This window comes from Telopea speciosissima, chromosome 4 (assembly GCF_018873765.1).
Source record: "Telopea speciosissima isolate NSW1024214 ecotype Mountain lineage chromosome 4, Tspe_v1, whole genome shotgun sequence".
Lineage (NCBI taxonomy): Eukaryota > Viridiplantae > Streptophyta > Magnoliopsida > Proteales > Proteaceae > Telopea > Telopea speciosissima.
This window is the reverse complement of record NC_057919.1, coordinates 41,199,062-41,210,291: the sequence shown is the minus strand read 5'-3', so window position 1 is coordinate 41,210,291 and position 11,230 is coordinate 41,199,062. Positions and strand designations below refer to the sequence as shown.

Sequence of the window (11,230 nt, the reverse complement as noted above, 5' to 3'; positions counted from 1 at the left end):
AAGCATTGTCCTTGCAGTTTCTTGGATAGTTCTATTCTTCCTTTCAACCACACCATTAGATTGTGGTGTTTTAGGAGCCGAAAAATTATGAGTTATACCTTGTTTTCGACAAAACTCACCAAATTCTTCTATATTGTCAAATTCGTCGCCATGATCACTTTTGATAGAAGTAATCATGTAACCCTTTTGATTTTGTACTCTCTTACAAAGAGACACAAACTCTTCTAAAGCATCATTTTCATGCTTGAGAAAGAGAGTCCAGGTGAAACGGGAGTTGTCATCTACAATTACAAATGTATACTTCTTACCTCCTAGGCTTGTGGTTTGGATAGGCCCAAACAAATCAAGGTGAAGTAGTTGCAAAGGTCTTGAAGTAGTAACAAAATTTATAGCCTTATGAGATACCTTTGTAAGTTTACTTCTTTGATATGCTCCACAAGTGTTTTGCTTATCAAAGTTCAACTTAGGTAAGTTTCTTACCAAATTTTTAGAGGATAGTGCCATAATATAGAATCATCAGATTTAGAAATAAGGCATGCATCAACAAAATTTACACTATATATGCAAGTGTACACATTATTCTTCCTATAACCCTCAAGAATCACATTATCATTTGAATCCTTAATCTCACATTTAGAGGCATTAAAATTTACATAATATCCAATGTTACATAGTTGACTTACACTAAGTAAATTGTACTTGAGGTTATCAACTAGACTAACGTTAGAAATCACTGTACCTCCAAACTTGATCGATCCATTTTTGATAATTCTACCTTTGCTATTGTCTCCAAAGGATACCCATTCTCCTTTTTGCTTCATGAGCTCAGAAAACAACTTTGGGTTGGAAGTCATATGTTTTGAGCAGCCACTGTCAATGTACCATTCCATGTTTCTCTACAAAACAAGAAATACTCAATAAAATTTTGGTCTCCATTGAGAGTTGAGTCCATAATTGTTAGTATCATACATTCCTCTTGGTCTCCAAACCATTTGATTACCATTTCTCTTTTGGTTCTCATACCAATTTGTGTATGATTGAGGTTTCCAAGGTCTTTGGCTTTGAGGTGCTTTATAGGGTCCTTGGTTCTTAGGTGGTCTTTGTACTTTTGGTGGGGTTCTAGTTGGTCTTTGCATATTAGGACAACTTCTCCTATTTTGACCATTATAGGGTCTTTTAGGATGAAGGAAAGGTTGGTCCATGTGACGACATTGACAAATGGTATGTCCTTTCTTATTGCAATTATTACAAACAACCACTTGAGGAATATTTGAGGTCTTCCTATTGAGATTGGTGTTCTTGGATTGAAAACTTTTCTTTCTAATGTAGCATTCCTCAATCAAATGTCCTCTTTTTTTGCAATAGTTGCAATACTTATTCTTCTTTACCTTCTTGCTTGTTATTTTACTTGAACTTGCCTCTTTGGTTTGATTTGAACTCTTATTCACATCATAGCCTACACCACCTTTGTTAAAAGGTGTTTTGGAGGTATTTCCAAGTAGAATATCAAGGGTTTTCTTACCATTTGTGAATGACTCTAGGGCTTTACATAATTTCTCCTTTTCTTCTTCCAAGTTGTTCACTTGAGAAGTTAGAAATGTGTTTTGGTCTTTAAAGGTGTTGATCTCTTTCAAGAGATTCTTTTTTGTGGTTGTTAGTTCCAAACTATTTTGATAGAGATCTTCAAAAGCCTCTTCAAACTCTAAAAAATCTTTGTCTTTATGAGATGGAGAAGTGGGGGTTACCTCATTTTGAGATTCCTCATCTTCAGTAGCTATGAGTGCGAGATTGGTTTGTTCTTCTTCATCTTAAGATACTTCATCATCTTCTTCTTCATCGCTTGAATCAAGAGTGTGTTCGGCTTTGTAGGCCTTTTTGTACTTCTTCATTTTGGGACAATCTCCCCTAAAATGTCCTGGTTTCCTACACTCATAACAAATGATATCTTTGGAAGAGAAGTCAGTGGTATCTTTTGAAACACTCTTACCTTTCTGATCTTTTGAGAACTTCCTTTTGTTGAATGAGGTTTTGCCTTTATTCTTTAGGAACCTTGAGAACTTTTTGGTAAGATATGTAATTTCGTCCTCCGACAACTCTTCTTCATCGTTACTTATTTCATAAGACTTGAAGGCCACGGCTTTCTTCTTTGGTTCCTTAGGCTTATCTTCCTTGGTGTCCGGTTTGAGCCCCATTTCATGAGTTTGTAGAGATCCCAAAAGCTCATCTAGGCTCAATTTGTCTATGTCTTTGGACTCTTTGATTGCCGTAGTCTTGGGTCTCCACTCTTTTGAAATAGATCTTAAAATTTTTCGAGCATTTTCTCCATTAGAGTAGACTTTACCTAAACCCTTCAGCTTGTTCACAATATTAGTAAAACGAGTAAATATTGCATAGATATCTTCATCATTTTTCAGTTTAAACAGTTCATACTCGCTTATAAGCATATCGATTTTAGATTGTTTGACTTCAGACGTACCTTCATAGGTAACAACTAACTTGTCAAACATCTCCTTAGCGGAGTCACACATGCAAGTTCTATTGTACTCCTTTTCTCCTAGAGCACATTGAATATAGCTTATAGCTACATAGTTGAGTTGCATCTTTGCTTTTTCAGCTGGGGTCCATTCTTCTTTGGGCTTGTCTATGGTATTTGGTCTATTTTCGATGACTTCCCTTGCATCGATATTTTGGCACAAACGAAGTTCTTGAAGTAATGCTTCCAATAGAAAAATCCTTCACCTTCAAAGAAGGGTGGTCGGGTAATATTATATCCTTCAGCCTTACGATTGGCAGAGGATCCCATAGTCTTTACTCTTAGTTGGATTGAAAACAATCACGGTCTTGAGCTCTTGCTCTGATACCAAATGCAAATTCACCTAGAGGGGGGGTGAATAGGTGAAGCTAGTGGAAATAGTGCGAAAATAAATCAATTAACAAAACTAAGCAAGTAAATTGCAAAAGTGACACAATCGTTTTATAGTGGTTCGGCCAACTATGCCTACGTCCACTCCTCTCACCTTAGAGAAAATTCCACTAATAAGAATCTTGAGAATGAGCAAGAGAACTCGTACAACTCTTGATTAGGAGCTAGAGGACTCACACTACCAACTACTCTTGATTAACGAGCAAGAGGACTCAACACAAACAACTACTCTTGATTTCGAGCAAGAGGACTCACAACATATAATAATGAAAAGTTTACTAAGTAAGGATTACTTCAACCCTAGTGAATGTGTAGCTAACTTTCACTTTAGAACTTTAATGCTAAGTGAATATAATTAGCTAGAGAGGGAAGTGAACTTGAATGCCTTGATGAATGAATGCTTCAATAATTTGAATGATCAAGTTCGAATGCCTTTGTGATGCTTTTGATTAGGCTTAATTGATTGTGTTTAGCCCAAATGAGCTAACCTATTTATAAGCAAAGGTGCTCAAAGCATCTAAGGTTTAATGCTAATTTCGGACATAATTTAGTCCTAATCTGATATGCAGTTTCCCAATTCGGTATACAGGATCATGGAATCTATCCGTTGACCAATGATTAAATCCCAACAGTCTTATTGTAATTCAGTATGCCGGATTGGGATTCGACATGCTGAATTGGGATTCGATATGCCGGATCAGCTGATTTTGTTGAAAATGGCTAAGTCCAAGTTTGGACAAGTATGAGGCCATTTGCTTGGTTAAAGTCCATGTAAAAACACCTCTTAGGGTCACTCTACATGTATGCATGTGTGAGTGTGTGTATTACATTTGTTTGTGGACTTTAAACTTAAATACATCGTGATACAAAAATACATAAGAGAACTTTAAAGTCTTGAATCTCAATGAGATGCTTGAAATCTTTTGAAGTAGTCCTTCTCTTAGACCTTTTCTTCACACCATTCTTTGAAACTTTATCTTGGTTCATTTTCTAGGTCTCCCCCTTACTTGATGCTCATCTCTAATGAAGTCTCTATTCAAAATAACACAAGTTAGTATCAACTAACTTATTTGTTATCATCAAAACCAAAATGGGTGATGTGTGGATTTTACCCCAACACACTACTGTTCCTCAAATGCCATGCAGGGTCACTACACAAGACACCCGAGCTACTTGGTAGCTTTGTTTCTTATATATATCCACAAGGATAGTGATGCTAGAGTTCTTTTTCAGAGGTTTCACCCCAAGGAGTGTTGATCAAGTCACCTCTCTTCCTGAGGCAGAGTGCCCTACCTAGCTCCAAGGAATTCAACTCTTACTTTATTTATTTCTCTCTTTTTTTTATTTTTTTATTTTTTTTATTTTTTTTTTCTGACGTGATTCTCAGATCCGTGCAATGTTCTGGCTTTTTAAGCTTTCTAGAAGGCTCATGTAACGAGCTTTAAGCCAACCACTCCCAAGCCAGATGGCTTTAGGGGATTGAGTGTGAAACACTCCTCAGGCTTACTCACTCAAACCAAAAAGGCTACAACCCCGAACTGGATTCAAGAATACTAGTAATAATAACCTAACTGGTTACTCCAACAGTTTTATGCGAGACTCCGGGCTTGTGGCCTAGATGCCCCGGTTACCAAGTTAAAGAGATAGAACTAAACTCTCATGATTTTTTTTTATCTTTTTATTTTTATATGTCACGCCAAAACTAAACTTGGTCTCAGCTCCTAACCAAAAGCTCAAAGAAACACAAGATAGCCAAGTGGTCTGTCCCTTCGACAAGATGGGGCTCTTATTGTCTGAGTCAAAACCCACCTTAGGATACATACTAGCTACTGTCCTCTCAACAGGGTTTTCATTACTTCAGATTAGGGTACCTAAGTTTCTCTCTCCCGTGTTTCGCAGCAAAGTAACAAAGAAACATGTAAAACTGACCAAAAGCCAAAAAATAAAAATCTGCCAATCGATCTCACACCCCCCCCCCACACACTTAAAGTATGCAGTGTCCTCAATGCATGCAGAAGAATAAAAATAGGGATAAGGGAAGGAGTGTACCAGAAATTAGCAATACATAGAAGAACAATGCATCCAGTAATCAGTAGCAGCTACCTAAAAAAAATAAAAACAAACAAACACAAAATAAAAGTACTAAAGAAAACATAGTGGGTTGCCTCCCAAGAGCGCTAAGTTTAGAGTCTTCAACCAGACTCTGACTGACTCATGGAGGGTCAAGGATCAATTCATACCAAAGAGCCGGTTTAGAAGAAGGTTGGGGAGATGAACCCAAAGGGGGGAGCGGCTCAAACCTAACTGTCCAAGGTGGCTGTTCTAAAGAGGGTGAGGAATCTAGCAAAGTATGCATCTCTTTAGTGTGTGCCTCAGACTCATCTCCATAGTGCTGCAAAGGGTCATCAATAAGCATGTGTGAAGTGTGATCAGCCACAACTTCATCTAATAAATCCAATGCAAAACACTCTTCCTCTCGAATGGAACCTAAGGATGCATTGAAGATATTGAGCCTAAGCTTCTTATTCCCAAAAGAAATGTCCATGGCACCCGACCTACAATTTATGCAAGCATTTGCAGTAGCTAAGAAGGGGCGCTCTAAAATGATAGGGGGAAGCTTGGCTGTGGTGGCTGTATTCATATCCAGGACAATGAAGTCCACAGGAAAGTACAATTCTTCCACCTTCACTAAAACATCTTCTAACAACCCACGAGGTGTTCTGATTGAACGATCAACCACCTGAAAGATGACCTCAGTAGGTTTCAAATCTCCTAAACCAAATTTGTCATACACTGAACTAGGTAAAATATTCACACTAGCCCTTAAATCAAGTAGTGCCCTACTTATGGAGAGATCTCCAATGATGCAAGAAATAAGAGGCGCACCTGGGTCTTTAAGCTTAGGGGGTTGGTGGCTGAAAATTACCGAACTAACCTGTTCAGTCAAATGGATGGTCTTAGGGATTTGAGTTCTCAACTTACGCTTTTGGGTGCAGAGGTCTTTTAAAAACTTAGTATAAGCATGAACTTGTTTGATAGCATCCAAAAGGGAGAGATTGATGCGAACTTGTTGGAACAAGTCGATCATCTCTTGCATCTTTTCACCCTGTTTACCCTGAAGGGGGTAAGATGGTGTCTGAAGGGCTTGGGGAAAAGAAACCTTTGGAATGTAAGAATCAGGTGATGATCCCTCCACAATAGGAATGTGCAGCCCCTTCCTTGGGAACTGATGAGTGGGTTTCACAGGTGGTGTTTCAGTAATGGAATCATGTGTGTCTACACCACTACCAGAATTCTCTAGGGTTGACTCAGCCTCTCCCTAGCTTTGAGACTTAGAAGGCAACGTCTTATTGGTGGCTAAGGGTGCATCAGGTTTTTCCACCCTTTTGCCACTCCTCAGGACTATGACCGACTGGACTTGTTCTTTCTCTCGACCCATTTGACTATTTGGGTTACCTATTGGCTGACTTGGCAATTGGCCAGCCTCCCTCCTACTTATAGCATCGGCTAGCTGACCCAGTTGGTTCTCTAGCTTATTAATGGACTGAGTATGTGAGTGAAGTAGCTGTGTGTTCTGCTCAAGTCCACTTAATGCTTTTAGCACCTTTTCCTCAAATGATTCATTCGGTTGGGGTTCAGGATATGGTGGCTATCCACCCATATAGGCATTGGTTTGAACATTAAATGGTGCCCTATATGATGGGTTTGGAGGATTATTAGGTACTGAGTTTCTCCATAAAAAGGTTGGATGGTTTCGCCATCCCGAGTTATAAGTATTGAAAAATGGATCAGTACCCGGTGTAGGGAAACTTTGAGCTGTTTGCACCTATTCCTGAACAAACTCAGGGTATTATGTAGCTGAAGGGCAGTTTGTCACATAGTGACTAGGGCTAGCACATAGGGCACAGGCTTCAGCCTGATTGGGTGAAGAGAAACTCATTGGGAAAGGGGACATAGGATGCTGCCCTATAGACATCAAATAGTCTAATTTCTTGGACAACATATCAACCTTAGCAGTCATCTCTACAGTTGGATTGATCTCATAGAAACCACCCTTCTTTGGTTGCCCTATGTGTGGAATCTCAGTCCGAGAGGCCGAAGCATGATGTTGGAAATTCTCACAAAGGGTTTCAAAAAGATCCCATGCTTCTGTCTCATTCTTGTGCATAAATGTTCCACCACAAGAGGAGTCCACCATCTGCCTATATCGATCACGAAAGCCATCATAAAAGCGCTGGACTAACTGCCATTTCGGGACAACATGGTGGGGGCACTTCCTAAGTAATTCCTTGAGTCTCTCCCATGCTTTATGAAATTATTCGCCCTCTAATTGGGAGAAACTAGTAATGGCTCTTTTAAGGCTATTAGTCCGGCCAATGGGGGAAGAATTTTTTCAAAAATTCTTGTTGCATTCCCGCTCATGTAGAAATCCTAACCGAATCTAGGGAATGAAGCTAGTGTTTGGCTTTGTCCTTTAAGGAAAATGGGAACAAAAGCAACTTTAAGGCATCTGGAGAGAGGTTTTGGATTTTCACTATAGAGCATACCTCTAAGAACTCATCAAGATGCTTGTAAGACTCCTCATCAACAAGTCCATAATTGGATGGTAACATCTATATGATGCTGGACTTGATCTCATATTGAGCGGCCTCAATGGCAGGCAACTGAATACAAGATGCAGGGGTATATGCAGTTGGAGTGAAGTGCTCACTCAGCGGCTTTCCTGGCTGGTTTTCGTCACCCATTTTATTACTATTATCCTTAGGTCTAACCACAAATTTCTCTATTTCTAAGTCAAGGGCAGTCAGGTTGGGGTGCAAAGAACGTCGACCATGCATAAAGCACAACACAGGTTGAACTTGCTAATTAAACAAAAATTAAAACTAGTAATTTAAAACGTGATAACTAATAAAAATAATTAATAAAAATAAAAATCAGAACTAAAAAGAAAAAAAAATAACTAATTTAAAACTAACAAAAATACTTACCTGGTGTTGGCGATTGCGCAATTCCACGTGCGACCCCTGATGAACGGTTACACATATGAGCTTAAGGGGTTGGGGGAATTAAAATTAAACCTAAACACCCAATCTAATGCTGGAATAAAATAAAAAAATTACATAAAATAACCCTAATTACATAAAGTCTAGGAATTAAAAGTAAACCAAACGGACAGCTTGTCCTACTCGATTTACTCAGCTTCCTACACAAACAAAGAGAATGTTAGGTATACTAAAATTAACCTAAGAAAATACTTAAAAATAAAAATAAAAATTCTGAAATTATGAAATTAAAGCTAAAACAAAGTAACACAAAACAACTCAATCAATCTTAGCAACCGTGCTTCGGTTCCCCGGCAACGGTGCCAAAATTTGATCGTGTCATTAACCGATCAAAAATAAAACCCTAAACTAATCTAGCAAGTAGCAAGTAAGAGGTCGATCTACGGGGAACTGGAAGGCTAAATTACTAAGATGATTAGATGAAAGTGATGAAAATTAAAATGCAATAAATCTGATTTTTAAACTACGAACGAAAGAAACAAATCTAAGCTAACAACGATATGCAAATATGGGAGAAGACTATCTTTAGGGTTTGAATCCCCAATGGGCTGCTATTCAATTCGGTTGCGTGCTTTGGTTTATTATAACCACAGGCCTAATAATACCACAGAATGTAGGGTTCCTCCTAGGTATGAACTATCTTGACGAGTACTATCGTCCTTTGCTTACAGGGCTTGGCACGCTTAGTTTGTTCAGCTATAATCCATCATCGGTACAACCACATAAGAACAAAATACCATTGCTTGAATGAAAAATAATGAATCACAGAAACAGAATTTTTCAACTAAATACATCGATTAAAATCATCCAAACAGGGATGGGGTCTCAACATCAAGCAATCAAGCATACAAACCAGAATTTTAAATAGCAAACATCATTAGTTGGAGGAAGTCTACGACCCTTGTCATAAATTTGAAGGAAGTCTACGACCCTTGTCAGATTGAGATTTGTGGAAAGAATCTAACCGCCCAATTGATAAAGTTGGATATAAAAGATTTTGACGTAATACTAGGCATGGACTAGTTGTCTGCCTATGGTACAAATGTCTTGTATGCGGAAAAGAAGATAATGTTTAAGTTGAAAGATGGGTCAATCTTCACCTATCAAAGTGAACCAAGAAGTAAATCTAGGAGAATAACCTTATCAGCCCTCTAGGCGCGTAAGTTGCTTGATGATGGATGCCAAGGCTTTTTGGCCGCTGTGATAGACACGGAGGCAAAGATAAAACCTTTGGAAGAACTTGAAGTAGTTAGAGAATTTCCTGATGTTTTTTTGGAAGATATGACGCAGTTACCGCCTGGCCACGATATAGAGTTCGCGATTGATCTAATTCCTGGTGCCGCACCGGTATCCAAGGCACCATGTCGGATGGCGCCAATCGAATTGAAGGAGTTGCAGATTCAACTTCAAGACCTGCTGAAGAAGGGATTTATACGACCCAGTGTATTACCTTGGGGAGCACCCGTGCTGTTTGTTAAGAAGAAGGATGGTTGTATGCGGCTGTGTATCGACTTTCGCGAGTTGAATAAGCTAACTATCAAGAATCGATATCCGTTACCATGCATCGATGACCTATTTGACCAGTTATAAGGAGCAAGAGTATTCTCCAAAATCAATCTTAGGTCGGGATACCATCGATTGAAGATCATGAGCGGTGATATTCACAAAAAGGCATTTCGAACCCGATATGGACATTACGAGTTCTTGGTTTTATCGTTCGGACTAACCAACGCTCCGGCAGCATTCATGGACATGATGAACAGAGTATTCCAGGATGTGTTGGATAAGTTGGTCATTGTGTTTATTGACGACATCCTAGTGTACTCCAAGAATGAGGAAGAGCACGCTCAACACCTTACCTTCGTGTTGCAGCGGCTGCGAGAGCACCAACCCTATGCCAAGTTCAGTAAGTGTGAATTCTGGCTTCACTAGATTGGATTCTTGGGACACATTGTCACTGAGGACGACATTAAAGTGGATCCAGGAAAGGTGAAAGCGGTACTCGAATGGGAGACTTCGAAGAGTGCCACTGAGATCCGAAGTTTCTTAGGGTTGGCCGGTTACTACTGACGGTTTATTGAAAATTTCTCGCGGATATCGGCACCCATGACAAAACTTACAAAGAGGGGAGTCAAATTTGAATGGAATGAAGTGTGCGAGAAGAGTTTTCAAGAATTGAGAAACTGACTAGTGACAGCTCCAGTATTGACCATTCAGGATGAAACCGGAGGAATGGTGGTATACATTGGCACATCTAGGACAGGATTAGGTGGCGTCCTGATGCAGAAAGGTAAAGTAGTCGCCTATGCCTCCAGACAATTAAAAGAACACGAGAAGAACTACCCCACTCATGACTTAGAGTTGGCAGCGGTAGTCTTCGCATTAAAGATTTGGCGACATTACCTATATGGTGAAAAGAGTGAAATCTTCAGTGATCATAAAAGCCTAAAGTATTTCTTCACCCAGAAAGAGTTGACTATGAGACAGAGGCAGTGGTTAGAACTGGTAAAAGATTATGACTATGAAATTCATTACCACCCTGGAAAGGCCAACGTTGTAGAGGATGACCCTTGGTCAGGGCATTGTCCCCACATGCCATTTAGAGGTTTTTACACACTTTTCCAGAGGTGGGTCCCACAGTTATGGGGAGGAGAGAGATTACCTGGGGTCCAGGCCATACATAATGCTATAAGCTGTGCAGCTGCAGGGGTCTGCTATCCACCTTCTGACAGGTATATAGGGGAACATGCACAGAGTTTCCTCATTAATCCCAGTCACTGGAGTGATGCTCCACTGTGTTCTTGGTTGCTTGGTCAGGGGTTCCTGTCCTTCAATCAAAATTCCAGCCAGTCAGGAGTAGGGTTTGACACATGGGACACCATGGGATAACCCAGGGCATGCAACCCTAATTGGTTTATAATTGGTTTTCCTAGGGAACCATTGTTTGATCCATGTACCATAGTTTTGCCTACAGGCGACATGATGTGTGATGCCTGGGCAGGCGTGCCCTCAACCTGATGGCCTAGGGCGTAACTTGCATTCAAAGACTCGATGGTTCATGGGATTGTGCAATTCACACCAAGTATCGCATTTCGCTACGTTCTTCATCGATGCAAGAGCCGAGATATTCGTTTCCTAGAGTCGTTCATGAGATTCGGATTCAATACGACACACATCACACCAAATGTACGATGGAACGTCCATTCCGTTGTGAATTCCTTGGCGGCAACCGTGCCGATTATTG

At 39.8% G+C, this 11,230-nt stretch overlaps 2 non-coding genes across 2 annotated transcripts; one reads left to right on the top strand and one right to left on the bottom strand.

Moving 5' to 3' along the window:
- Positions 1-7,179: 7,179 nt before the first annotated feature.
- On the top strand, positions 7,180-7,286 carry LOC122660644. The gene has a single exon (XR_006332750.1). It is a non-coding gene; the product is annotated as a small nucleolar RNA R71 (small nucleolar RNA).
- A 3,687-nt stretch (positions 7,287-10,973) lies between these two features.
- LOC122660639 lies at positions 10,974-11,129 on the bottom strand. The gene has a single exon (XR_006332746.1). It is a non-coding gene; the product is annotated as a 5.8S ribosomal RNA (ribosomal RNA).
- Positions 11,130-11,230: the final 101 nt, after the last annotated feature.